This window comes from Chrysemys picta, chromosome 12 (genome assembly GCF_011386835.1).
Source record: "Chrysemys picta bellii isolate R12L10 chromosome 12, ASM1138683v2, whole genome shotgun sequence".
NCBI classification, from domain to species: Eukaryota; Metazoa; Chordata; order Testudines; family Emydidae; genus Chrysemys; species Chrysemys picta.
In genome coordinates this window covers 28,469,774-28,488,134 of record NC_088802.1, presented here as the reverse complement: position 1 = coordinate 28,488,134, position 18,361 = coordinate 28,469,774, and positions in this window count along the sequence as shown.

Here is an 18,361-nt window from a genome sequence, read left to right as displayed (position 1 = left end):
TGCTAGAAAAGAAGTGAATTGTCTGTGATTCAGCCCTCGTGCACGTATAAAATTAACAGTTTTAACAACTACATCCATAACTTCCTTCATTTGTAGACTTTTACTACACAGGGCTTCTTGGTGCAAAATACAATGTATATTGGTGAAGCTAATTCCTGGTGTATTGAGGCTGTTCAGTTTGGTCTTCAATAATCCAACCACACCAACATTTTCAGAGCACATTGATGGCGCACCGTCCGTAGCCAAAGATACGAGTTTGTTCCATGGCAGCGCAGCTTTTTCAATGCACTCTTCCAATCCTTGAAATATGTCCCGTCCCGTTGTGGTACCCTTCAGTGGTATTAAGTCTAGCAATTCTTCAGTTATATTCAAATTGCAATCCACACCTCTAATGAACACTGCACACTGTGCGGTATCTGATACATCTGTACTCTCATCAAGAACAATTGAAAATGCTTCAAAGCCTTTTCCCATTTGAATCAATTGTTTTTGCACATTATCAGCTAAATCCGTTATCCTGCAGGCAACTGTATTGGCAGACAAGCTTATGCCTTCAAAAACTTTCTTCCTATCAGGACATAAAATTTCATTGGCCTTCATAAGACATTCTTTTACGAAGAAGCCTTCTGTAAAAGGTCGTGATGATTTAGCTATCATTTCACTTATCACAAAACTTGCTCTTACTGAATCTTCGCTAAACTTGTTAATCCCTGAAAAGAAATTTCTTTGCTTGGCAAATGCTGCTTTACGTTGCTGAACTTTTCCCTCTCGGATTTTTCCGGTGAATGCATCATATTTTTCACGGTGCATCGTGTCATAGTGCTGACGCACGTTATACTCCTTGGGAACAGCAATTGTTTGCTGACAAATAAGGCATTGAATTTTATCTTTTACCTCTGTGAAAAAATATAAATTCTCCCATTTGTCTTGGAAAACTCTCTTTTCTTCCATGAGTGTTCTTTTTTTCGACAAAGTCATTTCCAAGCGGTTTTAATAAAATATATACACTCAGTAATGCACCTCACTCAAAGGACAAAACATGCACTTAGTTAGATTTACTTCTGTTAAAGCCCCTTCCCCCCCTGCTCTGCCTCTTCCAGGGGTGGCAGGTATGTAGAATTTTGGTGCTGCCCAGAACCTGCCCCCCCAAACTCCACCCCTACCTAACTAAGGCTCTGGGAGGGAGTGTGGGTGGGGGAAGGGGTCTGGAGTGCAGGCTCTGGGATGGAGTTGGGGATAGGAGGGGGTGCAGGGTGAGGGCTGTGGGGCTTGGGATGAGAGCCATTGGAGAGGCTTGGGGCATTGGAGAGTCTCAGGACTAGGGCAGGGGAAGGGCAGCCTGCCCTGGCCCTAGTGGGGGGGGGGGGCACTAGGACCCTGCGGCAGCAGGTGATGCCGGAAGCCGGCAGAGCGGAGAAGAGTCAGTGAGAGCTGCAGACTCGGGCAGAGCAGAGTAGAGACAGTGTGAACTGCAGGCTCCGGGGCGGTCAGGGGACAGCAAGTGAGGCCGGGGGACACTCGGGGGGAGGTGCGTGGGGGGGGCAGGCAGGGCCGGGGGAGAGACCCGGCCCCAAACATTGGGGAGCACCGCGTGGGGAGCTTAGCAGGCACAGAAAATAACTGGGGGGGGGGCGTGGGGAGCTTGGCGGGCCGCAGGGAAGAGCTCCGCGGGCCGCGTGTTTGAGACCCCTGGTCTAAACCCAAGCTGTTTGCACTGTAGCCACAAATACCTTATTTTCTATGCCTTATGCATATGCTTGACTGAATTCTTTTATATATATAGTTTTGAAGGGTAATATCAATGTTTAATTTTAAGCATTTTATTTTGTTTTACATTTTCACATTTGCTTGAAATTATGAGGGACTGTGAGCGGGGTGGGACTCCCTGCCTAGGGGGTACAGTCTGTGGCTGCAGCCCTGCCTAGTGGTTATGGGGTAGGGGACCCGGGCCCTACCTCTCCACCAGGTTCCAGCCCAGGGGCCATCTTGAGCACTATAATGCAGGAGTCCATTACATGCAGCCTGGCTAGTTCTCTGCCCCTCTCCCTAGGACATGTCATGGTTAGCAATTGTCCCTGGTGAGCTAGTCCACACATTTCAGCAGGGTAGGGAGTCCTGGCTCCCCCTAGCCACCCTCTCCTTGGGAATGCCTTGACCCAGTCCATCTGCAGCACTGAGGGCAGGTCTGTTTCTCTCCACCTGCTTGGCTGCAGAGAATCCCTTTTAAGTCCCTCCTCTAACTGGAGCATGCCCAGTTGTCCTGTCAGGGCAGGGCTTCCTGGGCCCAGAGTTGTTCCTGTACTCTTAACTGTTCATTGTGCGGTCTATTCACCCCATCACACACACTCCCCCTTAAATTGTGTGCTGGGGGGTCTGAGACCAAACGTTGCCATCCCCCAGCCCCGGAGAAGAAGTTCTTATGTTGGTGTTTGCTCCCTGGCCTTTGGCAAATACAGGGGAAATATCACCTCCTAATCTGGGGGTCTATATCTTTCCTGGAATTGAGCCAGCGGATGGGTGTGTGATCCATTATCATGAGGAAGGGGTTTCCCAGTGGGTAATTTCACGATGCCTTTGTGGCTCACTTCACCAAGAAAGCCTCTTTTTCTACAGTTGAATAAGCTTTCTCCCAGAGAACAGTTTTTGGCTGATAGAAAAGATCAGGTGTTCTGCCCCCTCAAAGTCCTGAGACAATACTGCCCCAGCCCTATGTTGGAAATATTGGTATCGAGTATGAACCTTCACGTGGAGGCTGGGTGGAAGAGGACTGGTTCACTGCTCAAGAGGTCTTTCAAGGTGTTGAAGGCTTGGATGGAGGATTAAGACAAGGAAATTTTCTTGGGGCTGGAGTTCTTCACCAGGTCTGTGAGGGGTGTGGCTAGTGTGAAGCTGGGTATGCATCTTCTATAGTAGCTGGCCAGACCCCAAAATCATCTTACTTGCCTCTTTGTTGAGGGGCTAAGGCAATTCTTCAAGGCCTGAACCTTCCTGTTTAAAGGCCTAAGTTTGCCCCTTCCAATGGTGTATCCCAGATACATCACCTCATGAAACCCTAATCAGCACTTTGCTAGGTTCACGGTGATGCTGGCATACTCAACGGCCAGCAGATTGTGCTCATGGTGTTTGTCCCAATCACAACTGTAAAGGACTATATAATGCATCTAGGCCACTGCATATCATCCTTGTGGTTGCAGGATTGCATCCATCAATATTTGGAAGGTGGCTGCAGCCTCATGGAGGCTGAGGGGCATAGTTTCGAAGTGGTGTGGGCCAAAAGGTGTTGCAAAGGCCTTTTTCTCTTGAGACCTCCTTGTTAGAGGGATCTGACAGTAGCCCTTGGTCAGATATAGAGTAGATATGTATTTCATGCCTCCAATTGCTCTAAAAACTCATCAACTCAGGACAAAGGATATGCAACAAATGTGGATATTGCATTCACCTTCCTAAAGTTGATACAAAACCAAGTCATCCATCTGTTGGGTACCAGGCCAATGGGACTTTGCCACCTACATTGAGATTCATCTACCACCCTCTGTTCCAATTTCATATGTAGCTCCTGGTGTACTGTGCCCCACATCTTTCTAGGCAAGGGGTGGCTGCTTTCCCAGACCTTCTGTCTGGGCTCTGTGGTGATATGGTGACAAATCACCTGGGTTCACTGGGGTCATACCAAGAACACAGAAAGTAAAGCTTGGACCAAATGCAACATCTGGATCCCTTCGTAACACCAGAACCCTTCCTCCAGAGAGGAACTGCATCGGAGTCCTGGGTACTGGAGCCTGGTGTCCCAGTATGGGATCAGAAGGGAAGGGTGTTATGAACAAACTCTAATGGTCCTGCCAGGCCTCTAGAAAGTTTGTGATGAACCTGGGTCTTTTTCCTCTCCCTTTGTTGCTGAATCTTGTAATCTACTGTTCCCATCACTTTGATGGGCCCTTGCCATCGAGCCCTTAATTTTAATTCCAAGATGGGCAGTAGCAGCAGGACTCTGTTGCCAGGTTGAAATGCACATGGGTGGAAGTCTTTGGCATAGGCTTGCTTTTTATACTCATGGGCCCTTAACAGGTTTTCCTTTGCAGAGGGCCCTAGTGTCTTCAGCGTCTCTCATAGCTGAACAACGTACTGTATTACCTTGGTGCCTCTGTGCTCTTGTTCCTCCCAGACTTCCTGAACTAGGTCTAGGATTCCCCAAGGTTGCCTCCCATACAACAACTACTCAAAGATGTAATAGAGAGAGCGACCCTGGGGCACTGGACCTGGTGCAAGATCTGAGACCTGAACCAGAGGCTGTGAACCAAAGTCAGATCATGTATTAAGGCAGATGCTCACAAGTTCACTGCCTTTTACATGAACTTGGCAAAGTTGCTGCTACTGTACTATTTACATAAATATATCCCAGCTAGTACAGATACATCCCAATCTAATATAATATGGTTTGACAAAAATAATGAATAGGGATGTTTTGTCCAAGGTATCAGGAATAAGGGGAGGTAACAGATGTCATGACACACGTAAGGTGGTGTGTAAGTTGTTTATCTCAGTCTATAAATGTTGGGGTACCTCACCTTAAGCCTTTGTGTGGCTTAGGGGACAGCAGAAACTCCTGCTGCTGACTGAGTCACTCTTGGCCTCTGGGCACTCATGTGTCAATGTATGTGTAACCATGGAGCCAGGGCATTAGTACTGTGCCCTGCGGGCAATAAACTGGCCAAGTGCCTTTGTCACTGAACTATGCCTGTGGTCTTTCGTTATGAGTAACATTGAGGTCTGCTGAATTAGCAGGCTGCACTATCTTCAGTGCTTCTGTACTAACAGAGCAGCCTGAACAGTGTTACTAAGGCAACGACATCCCAGCCTTCAGCACTTAGCAACAGAAGGGTGAGAACCCATCCAGGCTTGTGGGACCTTCCCTACTGCAAATAGGAGAGGTGGTAACAGGCAGTCCCAGTGGCAGAGTCCTTCAGCCATAAACTTTCTTAACAGCCATTTCAGAGTCCCATTGAAACTTTTGATTAGTCCAGCTGTTTGGGGATGGCAGACAGAAGTCCTCAGAGATTCAATTTCAGCAGCTCGCACAAGTTCAGTTTTCATAGAATCTTAGAATATCAGGGTTGGAAGGTACCTCAGGAGGTCATCTAGTCCCCCCCCGCTCAAAGCAGGACCAATTCCCAACTAAATCATACCAGCCAGGGCTTTGTCAAGCCTGACCTTAAAAACCTCTAAGGAAGGAGATTCCACCACCTCCTTAAGTAACCCATTCCAGTGCTTCACCACCCTCCTAGTGAAAAAGTTTTTCCTAATATCCAACCTAAACCTCCCACACTGCAACTTGAGACCATTACTCCTTGTTCTGTCATCTTCTACCACTGAGAACAGTCTAGATCCATCCTCTTTGGAACCCCCTTTCAGGTAGTTGAAAGAAGCTATCAAATCCCCCCTCATTCTTCTCTTCTGCAGACTAAACAATCCCAGTTCCCTCAGCCTCTCCTCATAAGTCATGTGCTCCAGCCCCATGATCATTTTTGTTGCCCTCCACTGGACTCTTTCCAATTTATCCACATCCTCCTTGTAGTGTGGGGCCCAAAACTGGACACAGTACTCCAGATGAGGCCTCACCAGTGTCGAATAGAGGGGAATGATCACGTCCCTCGATCTGCTGGCAATGCCCCTACTTATACAGCCCAAAATGCCATTAGCCTTCTTGGCAGCAAGGGCACACTGTTGACTCATATCCAGCTTCTCGTCCACTGTAACCCCTAGGTCCTTTTCTGTAGAACTGCTTCCTAGCCATTCGGTCCCTAGTCTGTAACAGTGAATGGGATTCTTCCATCCTAAGTGCAGGACTCTGCACTTGTCCTTGTTGAAACTCATCAGATTTCTTTTGGCCCAATCCTCTAATTTGTCTAGGTCCCTCTGTATCCTATCCCTACCCTGCAGCGTATCTACCACTCCTCCCAGTTTAATGTCATCTTCAAACTTGCTGAGGGTGCAATCCACGCCATCCTCTAGATCATTAATGAAGATATTGAACTAAACCAGCCCCAGGACCGACCCTTGGGGCACTCTGCTTAATACTGGCTGCCAACTAGACGTGGAGCCATTGGTCACTACCCGTTGAGCCCAATTATCTAGCCAGCTTTCTATCCACCTTATAGCCCATTCATCCAGCCCATACATCTTTAACTTGCTGGCAAGAATACTGTGGGTGACCGTGTCAAGGAATAACACTTCCACTGCTTTCCCCTCATCCACAGAGCCAGTTATCTCATCATAGAAGGCAATGAGGTTAGTCGGGTATGACTTGCCCTTGGTGAATCCATGCTGACTATTCCTGATCACTTTCCTCTCCTCTAAGTGTTTCAAAATTCATTCCTTCTTATTATTCTGATTCTCTTATTATTTCCTTGTGGATCCCCACCTTCGTGAACACCTTCATGAGTTCCATTGCTATAGTCATTGCATCCACCATCCAGATGTGCTGTAGTCATTGCATCCACCACTCTTTTAAGTCTGCTGTCCAACTGGAGCATGGCCAGCTGGCTTGTCAGGGTGGGGCTTCCTGGGCCTAAAGTTGTTTCTTCACTGTAAACTCTCCGGTGTGGGGTTTATCCAGCCCAGCACAGGGCCTCTGACTATTATTTAATGGCTTCAGAATTGAGAATCAAAAATGTAAAGCTTCAAAAACTGTTAAAATATGAGCTGTCAGCATCCCATGTCAAACTATGCAAAGTAGATATCAAATCAACAAAGCATCTCTGTTTTTAGTATTCATACACTAGCTGATTTGTAACAAGCCTAATTCAAAACTCTAAATCACTGAACTTTGATTCTAATAAGTTCTCAAGCAGCATTTTTCTTACTTACCTTGCCTATCTGTACAATTTGGCTATTAGTGATGGAGATTGGTACACAGAAACGGATGAAAAAACTATGTTTATGATAAAACTTTAATCCGTCCAAGCCTCATTATGTAATATCACTGTAGACTCATTTGGGCAATTAATCTCATAATGTAGCATGCCTTTGAAAGTGTAAAGGTAGCTCAAAACTCAGGGCAATGATCATACTGTGACCCAGAGGACAGTCTCTATTGCTTTCTGTATCTGCCACTACAATAAACATACCTGCCCTGCAATATGTTGCATTTTATTAACCACCACAAGGCCATCAACTGGAGCAGAGGAGGATGGAAGGCTATACTGGACCAGGAGGAAAAGGGAGAACCAAGCAGCATGGGAAAGAGGGTAGGGGGATGACACTTTTGGCCAATACTTCAGGGAAACAAACACTTTAGAGGTGAAGTCTCTGGTGTGGTTGCTAGTTTGATCACACTAGGGATGTGGGTGGGGGAAATCAAGAGCAGGGAGTGAAAGGCTCATAGCTGACAACGACCCAACATGGCAGCACCCAGCCAGTGCCTGGAGCAAAGCTGTTTAAATCTCTCTCAATTGTCTGTATTTCAGTACAGCCCTTAATCTCACTGACAGAACTTCCCTCTGTAGCAATCTCAGTCTTGGTCTTCTCATGGACTTCAGCAGTATCTCTAGCACCTAGGTCTCTAACTCAGGCAGCCAGAAGATGTTTTGTCTCTGTGAGAGATTCTCACCCTCATCAGGGTCTAGGATTGTTACCCGCATATTCTAGGAATACCTACCTTTACCCTGTTCCTAGGGTTCAAGGTGTAACCCATCCTTATCCTTCCATGGGCTCAAGGTGTAACCTTACATTCTGCAGGTTTGCAAGGTCTTTTATCGGTAAAAGAGCCTTACACAATAATATCCTTAACCTCTATTTATTAACAGTTATCCAAACAGAATGCACACGCTAAGTATACAATGCTCACCCCTCCCAATAAGACAGACAAACTTTTCCTGGTGGCCAGTCAGGATCAGGTTGTCCAGGGACTCCAGCTTCTGTAGGATATAGTTGGCAGGGTGTTGAGATCTGGCAGCTCTTATCTTGAGGCTGTGTCCTGGAGTTGGTTCCAAAGAACTTCCTTTTGGACCCCAGTTTATACAGTGAAACTTGAGTCCTGCTTAGCTGTACCTTAACCAATCATTTTACTAAAGTATTACAAAACAATTCTTTCACCAATCATACCCCACCACCTTAGTAGTTTTAAAATTTGTAAAATTAGTTATGCAACTAATCAGACAGAGACCATATAGATAAACAATAGAGAAGTGGGGACCATAAAAGCAAAACAATAACAAAGTAGAGATTTCACACCCAACTGTTGATAGGTGATTCCTGGTCAGACAGAATGCTATCAAACAAAGTTTTCTTTAAACATCTTAAGATTGGTTTCATCTGGTGATGGTGGGTACTATTAGGACAGTAGCTCCTCCTTAACAGCCCGATATTACATTATTTTTAATGCAATTTAGATGGACTGTGAGGATGTGACTTTCCGCTTCTTGGTTTATGGCAGCTGCTGTCCTAATGGCTGCAGAAATAGGCCTTATATCTTACAGGCAGCATGTTAGTTCAGCAGACCTCAGTGTTACTCATAAAGAAAGACCACAGACACTGTTCGGCTGTGAAGGCGCTCGGCCAGGTTTATTTTCAACAGTGCATGGTCCTAGTGCCCTGGTTCTGTGGTTACGGGTACATTAACACATATATGCTTGTTACAATGCACTCACCTTAGTCAGCGGGGGGGGGGGGGGGGGAGAAGAGGGGAATTCCACTGCCACCTTGGCTGCACAAAGGCTAAAGGCAGAGTACTCTGGTAAGCAACTGGAATACACAGCTTGCACACCGCCTTACCTGTGATATGCCAGCTGTTTGTTACCCCCTTTGTTCCTGATAACTAGGACAAAACATCCCTATTCATTTTTTGCCAGACCATCTTATCTTGTACAGTAGAACCTCAGAGTTACGAACTGACCAGTCAACCACACACCTTACTGGGATTTGGAAGTATGCAGTCAGGCAGCCGCAGAGACCCTCTGCCTCCCCCCAAAAAGCAAATACAGTACAGTGCCACGTTCAATGTACACTACTAAAAAAATAAAGGGAAAGTTTAAAAAAAATATTTGACAAGGTAAGGAAACTGTTTCTGTGCTTTTTTATTTAAATTAAGATGGTTTAAAGCAGCATTTTTCTTCTGCATAGCAAAGTTTCAAAGTTGTATTAAGTCAATATTCAGTTGTAAACTTTTGAAAGAACAACCATAACATTTTGTTCAGTGATACGAACATTTCAGAATTATGAACAACCTCAATTACCAAGGTGTTCATAACTCTGAGGTTCTACTTTACTAGACTGGGGGCATATCTGTACTAGCTGGAATGTATTTATGTACATATCTAGTGTATAGTACACTAGCAATAACTTTATCAAGTTCATGTGTTGGACAGTGAACTTGTGAGTATCTGCTTTAATACATGCTCTGACTTTGGTTCACAGCCTCTGGTTCAGGCCTCAGATCTTGCACCAGGCCGAATATTCCAGGCTCTCTCTATTGCATAGGAGTATGGACAGGTGAAAAGACAGACAATGGGCTAGAAAGGGAATCCAGATTGCTTACCTGGAATTAAAGCATGACAGAATCATTGAAGTTAGGCCACATGTACATGGGAAAGTGTTTTCTGTATTATTCCTGGGGGAAATTCTGCGCCACTGTTCATACGCAGAATTCATGTCCGACAGAATTTTTTTCCTGCAGAAAATACATTCTGCCCAAGAAGTGCTGCAGTTCTGCCTTTCACCCACCAGAGGCCACTGTGGCACCAGAACAGCCAGCATGATGAATGCAGTAGGCTGTTCTGGCACCATAGTGGCTTCTGGTGGGCAAAAGGTGGAACTGCAGCACTTCTGGGGCAGAATGTATTGGGGGGGGGGGGAAGATTCTGTGTGTGTGCAGTGGCACAGAATTCCCCCTGGAGTAGAAGTTCACCACAGCATCCTGCTCGCGAAGCCAGATTAGGATAGACAGAGTGGGGCAAACAGGGCTGCTGGAGGGTCACAGACTGGGGTTCAGAATGGCTAGTGGGAGGGACAAACTGGGACATGGGTTCAGAGCTAGTGGGGTGATAGCATTGAGCCAGGGACTGAATGGGAATGGGGGTGCAAGGCCACATGGGATGGGGGAGGAGGCAGCAGAGACCCATGGGGATGGGAGGAACCAGGATAGGGGTAAATGTGCCTAACTGAATGGGAGAGGCTTGGGATCAGCCAGGGTCTGCATGTGGGAGGCTCCCCAGCTCCCTAAAAATCCTGCCCCTCCGGCTGTAAGCAAAAGCCTAATGGGAAGAAATTGTCTCAAGTAAAATTGTACTCCGTTTTGCTTAATACTCCATTTTGCTAACTTTGAATTAGTAAGAAGAAATTGTAGCTTTGAATTAGTAAGAAGAAATTGTTCTGAGTTTATTCTTTACTGATTGTGTTAATGATTGTTCTTAGAAGGACAGAAGTTTTATGGCTGTAATTGTCTTATTTACTGTTTGGTGTGAGTGAAGAATGTATGGTAATTAACTGAGAAAGGACAGCTAGGCCTGATGGTCAAGAAGGGAGTGGAGGAGTCGAGAGGCGCCAACTTTCACCCGAATGGCAGATTGACAACCCTGAAGCAAAGGACAAGATAAAGAGTGGAGCCAGAGGGACGAGATAAGAAACAGCTGCGGATAACTCACAGTAACAGCTCAAATAATGCTAAATTGGAGCAACCATGACTACCTTGTGATTAACAGCTCCAGTGTGACACAGCAAGGTCCAGAGACTTGTATGGGAACTTATTACTATAAAAGAAGAGTGTATTGCCATGGGACTTTGGGGTCATTTTGCATCAACATTGGCGCTTCAAACACATTCAACAGAGGCCTAGCTCCACTCCCTTGTGTGCAGTTTCAGCTGGCCACTGGAACTGACAGAGTAACACTAAGGACTGGTAACTATAAAATCCAGCTGCAGAACCTTTGGGGGAGCGGGGGGTGAGAGAGAGAATGGAAGCATATGCTGATTTCAATGCTTAAATTGTACTCTCAATAAACGTGGTGTATTACCTTATCCCCTTTAAAAAGATTCTGTGTGCTTCTTACAAGCATAATACCTCCACAGAAAACCTGTTCCATACTTCTCCCATCCACACCCAACAACCCTCCAGGTTCTCTCCAGGTTCCTTCCCTCTCCCTGAGCTCCTCTGTTACCACTGACTGCCCCAAGCGTTTGCACTGCTTCTGACAGTTGCAGAAAATACAGTTCTGTATTGTAATTCAAAGGAATTACTCAAAGTTCTGTATTAATATGTCTAGTAAGGAATCTATTTGTCAAAAAAATTTTTTTACCAGAATCTTTTTTTGGTCTGTATTGTTACAGACATACTTGCTGACAGATATTTTGAAATAACTTACCAAAATAATTGAAACTGGCATGATTATATTGTGTTATTTTGACAAATGAAATATGCAGAATTTTGCAGCATTTTAAAATATTGTGCCCACAATTCTTTATTTTTTGGCACAGAATTCCCCCAGGAGTACTGTATACATCTTTCTGCTATAAGTATAGAGGTCTTAGGCCTGGTCTACACTATGGGTTTAGGTCGACTTTAGCAGCGTTAAACCGAATTAAGCCTGGACACGTCCACACAACGAAGCCCTTTCTTTCGACTTAAAGGGTCCTTTAAACCGGCTTCTTTACACCACCTCCGACGAGGGGATTAGCGATAAAACCGGCCTTTGCGGGTCGGAATTGGGGTAGTGTGGACGGAATTCGACGTTATTGGCCTCCGGGAGCTATCCCACAGTGCTTCATTGTGACCGCTCTGGACAGCACTCTCAACTCAGATGCACTGACCAGGTAGACAGGAAAAGACCCGCGAAGGTTTGAATTTCATTTCCTGTTTGCTCAGCGTGGAGAGCACAGGTGACCACGCAGAGCTCATCAGCACAGGTAACCGTGATGGAGTCCCAGGATCGCAAAAGAGCTCCAGCATGGACCGAACGGGAGGTACGAGATCTGCTCGCCATATGGGGAGATGAAGCAGTGCTAGCTGAACTCCGTAGCAGTAAAAGAAATGGAAAAGTATTAGAAAAGATCTCCAAGGCCATGAAGGACCGAGGCCATAACAGGGACACACAGCAGTGCCGCGTGAAAATTAAGGAGCTACGGCAAGCTTACCACAAAGCCAGAGAAGCAAACGGAAGGTCCGGGGCAGAGCCGCAAACTTGCCGCTACTACGCGGAGCTGCATGCGATCCTAGGGGGTGCAGCCACCACTACCCCAACCGTGTGCTATGACTCTCTCACTGGAGAAACACACAGGGATGACGGTTCGGGGAACGAGGAAGATGAGGATGGAGGTACTGTAGGTAGCTCACAGCAGCAAGGAAGCGGAGAAACCGGTTTCCCAACAGCCAGGATATGTTTGGGACCCTGGACCTGGAACCAGTAACCCCCGAACTCACCCAAGACCCTCAGGGCACACAGGAGACCTCTGGTGAGTGTAACTTTGTAACTATTTGTAAACATTACAAAAAAAAAGCAAGCGTGTTTAATGATTACTTTGCCCTGGCAATCGCGGCCAGTACATCTACTGGAAAAGTCTGTTAACGTGTATGGGGATGGAGCGGAAATCCTCCAGGGACATCTCCAGAAAGCTCTCCTGGTTGAAATGGGGTGATTTTATTAAGGGGACATTCAGAGGCGCCTGTTCCTGCTCTTCTGAACAGAAATGTTCCCCGCTGTTAACCACGCGGTGGGGGGAGGGGTGAAGTGATCATCCCAGAGAATCGTGTGTGTGTGGGGGGGGGGGGGGTTTACTTGTGTTTGTGCCGCATGTTAACCGGGAAACCGCAGCCCCTCCTTTTACATTGAAAACCCATTTTAAATGGACAACCCAATTCATCCTTGATATGGGAAATGCGCTGCTGTTTGAAACCTTTCCCGCATGTTAAGAAGGTTAAAAAAGCCAAAACACTGTGGCCTACCATGGCTGCCTGCAAGCCAAAATATGCGACCTTGTAATGAAAGAGTGTACCCATTGTTCTCTAAAATGTGTCTTTTTTAACCACCTCTCCCTTCTCCTCCACCAGCTGCAAATGTTTCTCCTTCGCAGAGGCTCGTGAACATTAGAAAGAGAAAACGTAGGACGAGGGACGATATGTTCATGGAGCTGCAGATGTCCTCCCATGCTGATAGAGCACAGCAGAATGCGTGGAGGCAGTCAATGTCGGAGATGAGAAAAGCCCAATATGAACGAGAGGAGAGGTGGCGGGCTGAATCGCGGGATGAACAGAGCAAGTGGCGGGCTGAAGACGATAGGTGGCGTCAGCTTGCAGACAGACGGCAAGAGGCAATGCTCCGTCTGCTGGAGCATCAAACTGATATGCTCGAGCGTATGGTTGAGTTGCAGGAAAGGCAGCAGGAGCAGAGACCGCCGCTACAGCCCCTGTGTAACCAACAGCCCTCCTCCCCAAGTTCCATAGCCTCCTCACCAAGACGCCCAAGAACACGGTGGGGGGGCCTCCGTCCACCCAGTCACTCCACCCCAGATGATCGCCCAAGCATCAGAAGGCTGGCCTTCAATAAGACTTAAAGTTTTAAAATGCAGTGTGTCCTTTTCCATCCCTCCTCCCCCACCCATCCCAGGCTTCCTTGGCAATTATCCCCCTACTTCTGTGAGGAACTAATAAAGAATGCATGAATGTGAAAAAACAATGACTTTATTGCCTCTGCAAGCGGTGCTCGAATTGGGGAGGGGAGGGTGGGGTGGGGTGGTTGGTTTACAGGGAAGTAGAGTGAACCGGGTCGGGGGGGGGTGGTTTGGAGGGTTCATCAAGGGGAAACAAACAGAAGTTTCACACAGTAGCCTGGCCAGTCACAAAACTCGTTTTCAAAGCTTCTCTGATGCGCACCGCGCCCTGCTGTGCTCCTCTAACCGCCCTGGTGTCTGGCTGCGCGTAATCAGCGGCCAGGCGAGTTGCCTCAACCTCCCACCCCGCCATAAAGGTCTCCCCCTTACTCTCACAGATATTGTGGAGCGCACAGCAAGCAGCAATAACAATGGGGATATTCTTTTCGCTGAGGTCTGAGCGAGTCAGTAAGCTGCGCCAGCGCGCTTTTAAACGTCCAAATGCACATTCCACCACCATTCGGCACTTGCTCAGCCTGTAGTTGAACAGGTCCTGACTCCTGTCCAGGCTGCCTGTGTACGGCTTCATGAGCCATGGCATTAAGGGGTAGGCTGGGTCCCCAAGGATCACGATAGGCATTTCAACATCCCCAACGGTCACTTTCTGGTCCGGGAAGAAAGTCCCTTCCTCCAGCTTTCGAAACAGACCAGAGTTCCTGAAGACGCGAGCATCATGTACCTTTCCCGGCCATCCCACATTGATGTTGGTGAAACGTCCCTTGTGATCCACCAGGGCTTGCAGCAGCATTGAAAAGTACCCCTTGCGGTTTACGTAGTCGGTGGCTTGGTGCTCCGGTGACAAGATAGGGATATGGGTTCCGTCTATGTCTCCGCCACAGTTTGGGAATCCCATTTCAGCAAAACCATCCACTATTGACTGCACGTTGCCCAGAGTCACTACCCTTGCTATCACCAGGTCTTTCATTGCCCTGGCAAATTGGATCACAGCAGCCCCCACCGTAGATTTGCCCACTCCAAATTGATTCCCGACTGACCGGTAGCTGTCTGGCGTTGCAAGCTTCCACAGGGCTATCGCCACTCGCTTCTCAACTGTGAGGGCTGCTCTCATCTTGGCATCCTGGCGTTTCAGGGCAGGGGAAAGCAAGTCACAAAGTTCCATGAAAGTGGCCTTACGCATGCGAAAGTTTCGCAGCCACTGGGAATCGTCCCATACCTGCAGCACGATGCGATCCCACCAGTCTGTGCTTGTTTCCCGGGCCCAGAATCGGCGTTCCACGGCATGAACCTGCCCCAGTGACACCATGATTTCCACATTGCTGGGGCCTGTGCCTTGTGAGAGGTCTATGTCCATGTCAATTTCCTCATCACTCTCGTCGCCGCGCTGCAATCGCCTCCTCGGCTGGTCCGGGTTTCGCCTTGGCATGTCCTGGCTCTGCATATACTCCAGGACAATGCGCGTGGTGTTCATAGTGCTCATAATTGCCGCGGTGATCTGAGCGGGCTCCATGATCCCAGTGCTAGCTATGGCGCCTGGTCAGAAAAAAGGCGCGAAAGTAGTATCTGATGGACCAGGAGAAGGAGGGAGGGCGGGAGGGAGGGAGGGCCGAGTGACGACATGGCGTACAGGTACAGGAACAGGGAGAAACACAAACAACTGTCACACAGAATGGTCCCCCCAAAGATTAAACTGAAAACCCTGGGCTTAGCAGGCCATTGATTTCACGGAGGAAAGGGAAGCAAATGAATACAGAACAAATCTATTTTTTATATCTTAAGCTGGCAGCCGACGGTGCAGCATGAGTGATAGCCTCTCCAGTATGACGATGACGGATACCAGTCATAATATACCATCGTCTGCCAAAAGGCAAGGGGCTGCTGCTGTGTAGCAATGCAGCCCCACGTCTCCCAGCCCCACGTCCGCCAGCACCCAGCATTGCCCTCGGCCTCTTCTGGGTGCTTAGCAGACAATACTGGGCAATTGGCAGAAAATAATATATTACGATTGGTAGCCATCATCATCGAAACATGTCTGCCCAGGTGGCCATGATTGACAGCCACTCCAGTACGACGATGATGGGTACCAATCATAATATACCATCGCCTACCAAAGGGCAAGGGGCTGGTGCAATGTAGCCCTACGGCTGCCAGCCCCATGGCTATCACTCATGCTACACCGTCTACCGCCAAAAGGCAGTTAGCAGCTGCTGCTGTGTAGCAATGCAATCCCACGTCTGCCGGCACCCAGAGGACATATGGTGACGGTGAGCTCAGCTGAGCTGAGCGGGTTCCATGCTTGCCGTGGTATGTTGTCTGCACAGGTAACCCAGGTAAAAAGGCGCGAATCTATTGTCTGCCGTTGCTGTGACGGGGGGGGAGGGGCCTGACGACATGTACCCAGAACCGCCCGCGACACTGTTTTGCATCATCCGGGCATTGGGATCTCAACCCAGAATTCAAAGAAAAGGCGCGAAAGTAGTATCTGACGGACTAGGGGAAGGAGGGAGGGCGGGCCGAGTGACGACATGGCGTACAGGTACAGGGAATTAAAATCAAGAACGGTGGCTGTGCATCAGGGAGAAACACAAACAACTGTCACACAGAATGGTCCCCCCAAAGATTAAACTGAAAACCCTGGGTTTAGCAGGCCGTTGATTTGACAGAGGGAGGGGGAAGCAAATGAATACAGAGCAAATCTATTTTTTACATCTTAAGACGACGGTGCAGCGTGACTGATAGTCCTCGGCATCTTTCTGGGTGCTTGGCAGCAAATACGGGGCGGTGTATGACGATGGTCTTCAGGCCTATTGCACGATCGGCTGCTCGGGGAAGACTCTGCTAATGTGCGATGACCCGACTTTTTATAGGACGGTTAACAGTCGTAATACACCATCTACTGCCAAAAGGCAAGCCCCACGGCTGCCAACACCCAGATCGCCGATGAAGGCTACCAGTCTACTGCACCGTCTACCGCCAAAAGGCAGTTAGCAGCTGCTGCTGTGTAGCAATGCAGTCCCACGTCTGCCGGCACCCAGAGGACATATGGTGACGGTGAGCTCAGCTGAGCTGAGCGGGCTCCATGTTGTCTGCACAGGTAACCCAGGTAAAAAGGCGCAAATCTATTGTCTGCCGTTGCTGTGACGGGGGAGGGAGGGGCCTGACGACATGTACCCAGAACCGCCCGCGACACTGTTTTGCATCATCCGGGCATTGGGATCTCAACCCAGAATTCCAAGGGGCGGCGGAGACTGCGGGAACTGTGGGATAGCTGTCGGATAGCTACCCATAGTGCAATGCTCCGGAAGTCGACGCTAACCTCGTACTGTGGACGCGGTCCGCCGACTAGAGCACCTAGAGCATTTTATGTGTGGACACACACAATCGGCTGTATACAACCGATTTCAATAAAACCGGCTTCTATAAATTCGAACTAATTTCGTAGTGTAGACATACCCTTAGCATAGTGAAAGTGTGTGTCCACACTGCTTGTTTAGGCTGGATTAACTACTTCTGTTGTGAATCATTGCATCCACATAGCTATGCACTTTTTTCAAAATAAGCGCACAGTCTTCTGAGTAGTTAACCCATGGTGCAATGTTCTATAACAGGGCAATGTGCATTCAGGGATTTTTCTCATGGTGCATTATGGGAGGTCTTCTGAAATCTAATGAAGTTCTTTTACTTGAAAAAAAAATCTTACAAATTCTACAGTCTCTCTCCTAACAATCCATAATTCACCTTTTTGTGTGTTTGGGTTTTTGCAAGACAGCACCATTTTCTAACAGCTGTCAGGGAACATGCAGGGGACACTGTTGAGCACCATGTTTCTGACAGTCATTAATATGAACAATCTATTGTATGTGAATTGGCTTTACACAAGTTGGGAGACAGCCATGGTGATGCCACAGCGAGAGAAAAGGGATGAGGGCAGAATTTCATGATGCAGAGGGCTACTTTCCTATAGACCTGTGCAGATATCATGCCAAAGCTGTAGTGATGGAGCACCAGCATGAGAGTACCCCTTCACATGGAGAAGTATGCAGTCATCACCATCTGGAAGTTCCCCACCCTTGACCACTTCCAGTCATTAGCTAAAAATTCTGGAGGTAGAGGAATTGTAGGGGCTGATGTCATGGAGAGGGTGCTCCTGGGCCAGCAAATAAAGCTTGACAATGCATAGGAGAATATAGATTTGCATGGTTGTCGTTACCAAATTTTAGAGGGATCCCACATTCCTGGAATTTCTCCCTAACATCAGGCCTAAGAGTTCATCAACAGAAAGGTGTCTGTTGTTGCAAGGCCTGGTTGATCACCATGGAACATTCACCAATATTAATGTGAGGCGGTCTGGACAGGTCCATAATGCCAAAAGCTTTAGACACTCAACCCTGTTTTACAGTTTGAAAAAGGCAAGTTTTGTTTCATAGCCACTATGGAAACTAATGGTCTTGTGATTCCTCCTGTGGAGCCTAATGGATCAGATTTAGACCCCTGAACATGCAAACTGAATTAGAGATTTTGGTGTATAAAGTCATAGGGTGTGCTTATATATTAGTAAACCAAGGACTTTTGTATAAAGCTAAAGGGTAATAATTATGAATTTTATTAGAAGACATTATTAGTAAGACATGGCCTCATTTTTGTGTTGCTAACATTTTCAAGTATCTAGGACAATGCTTAAAATAAGCTAGATTGTTCTAATCATTTGCAGTTAGGATACTGATTTTATAATGAACCTTGAATTTGTTAAAAGTAGAATCAGAATGGG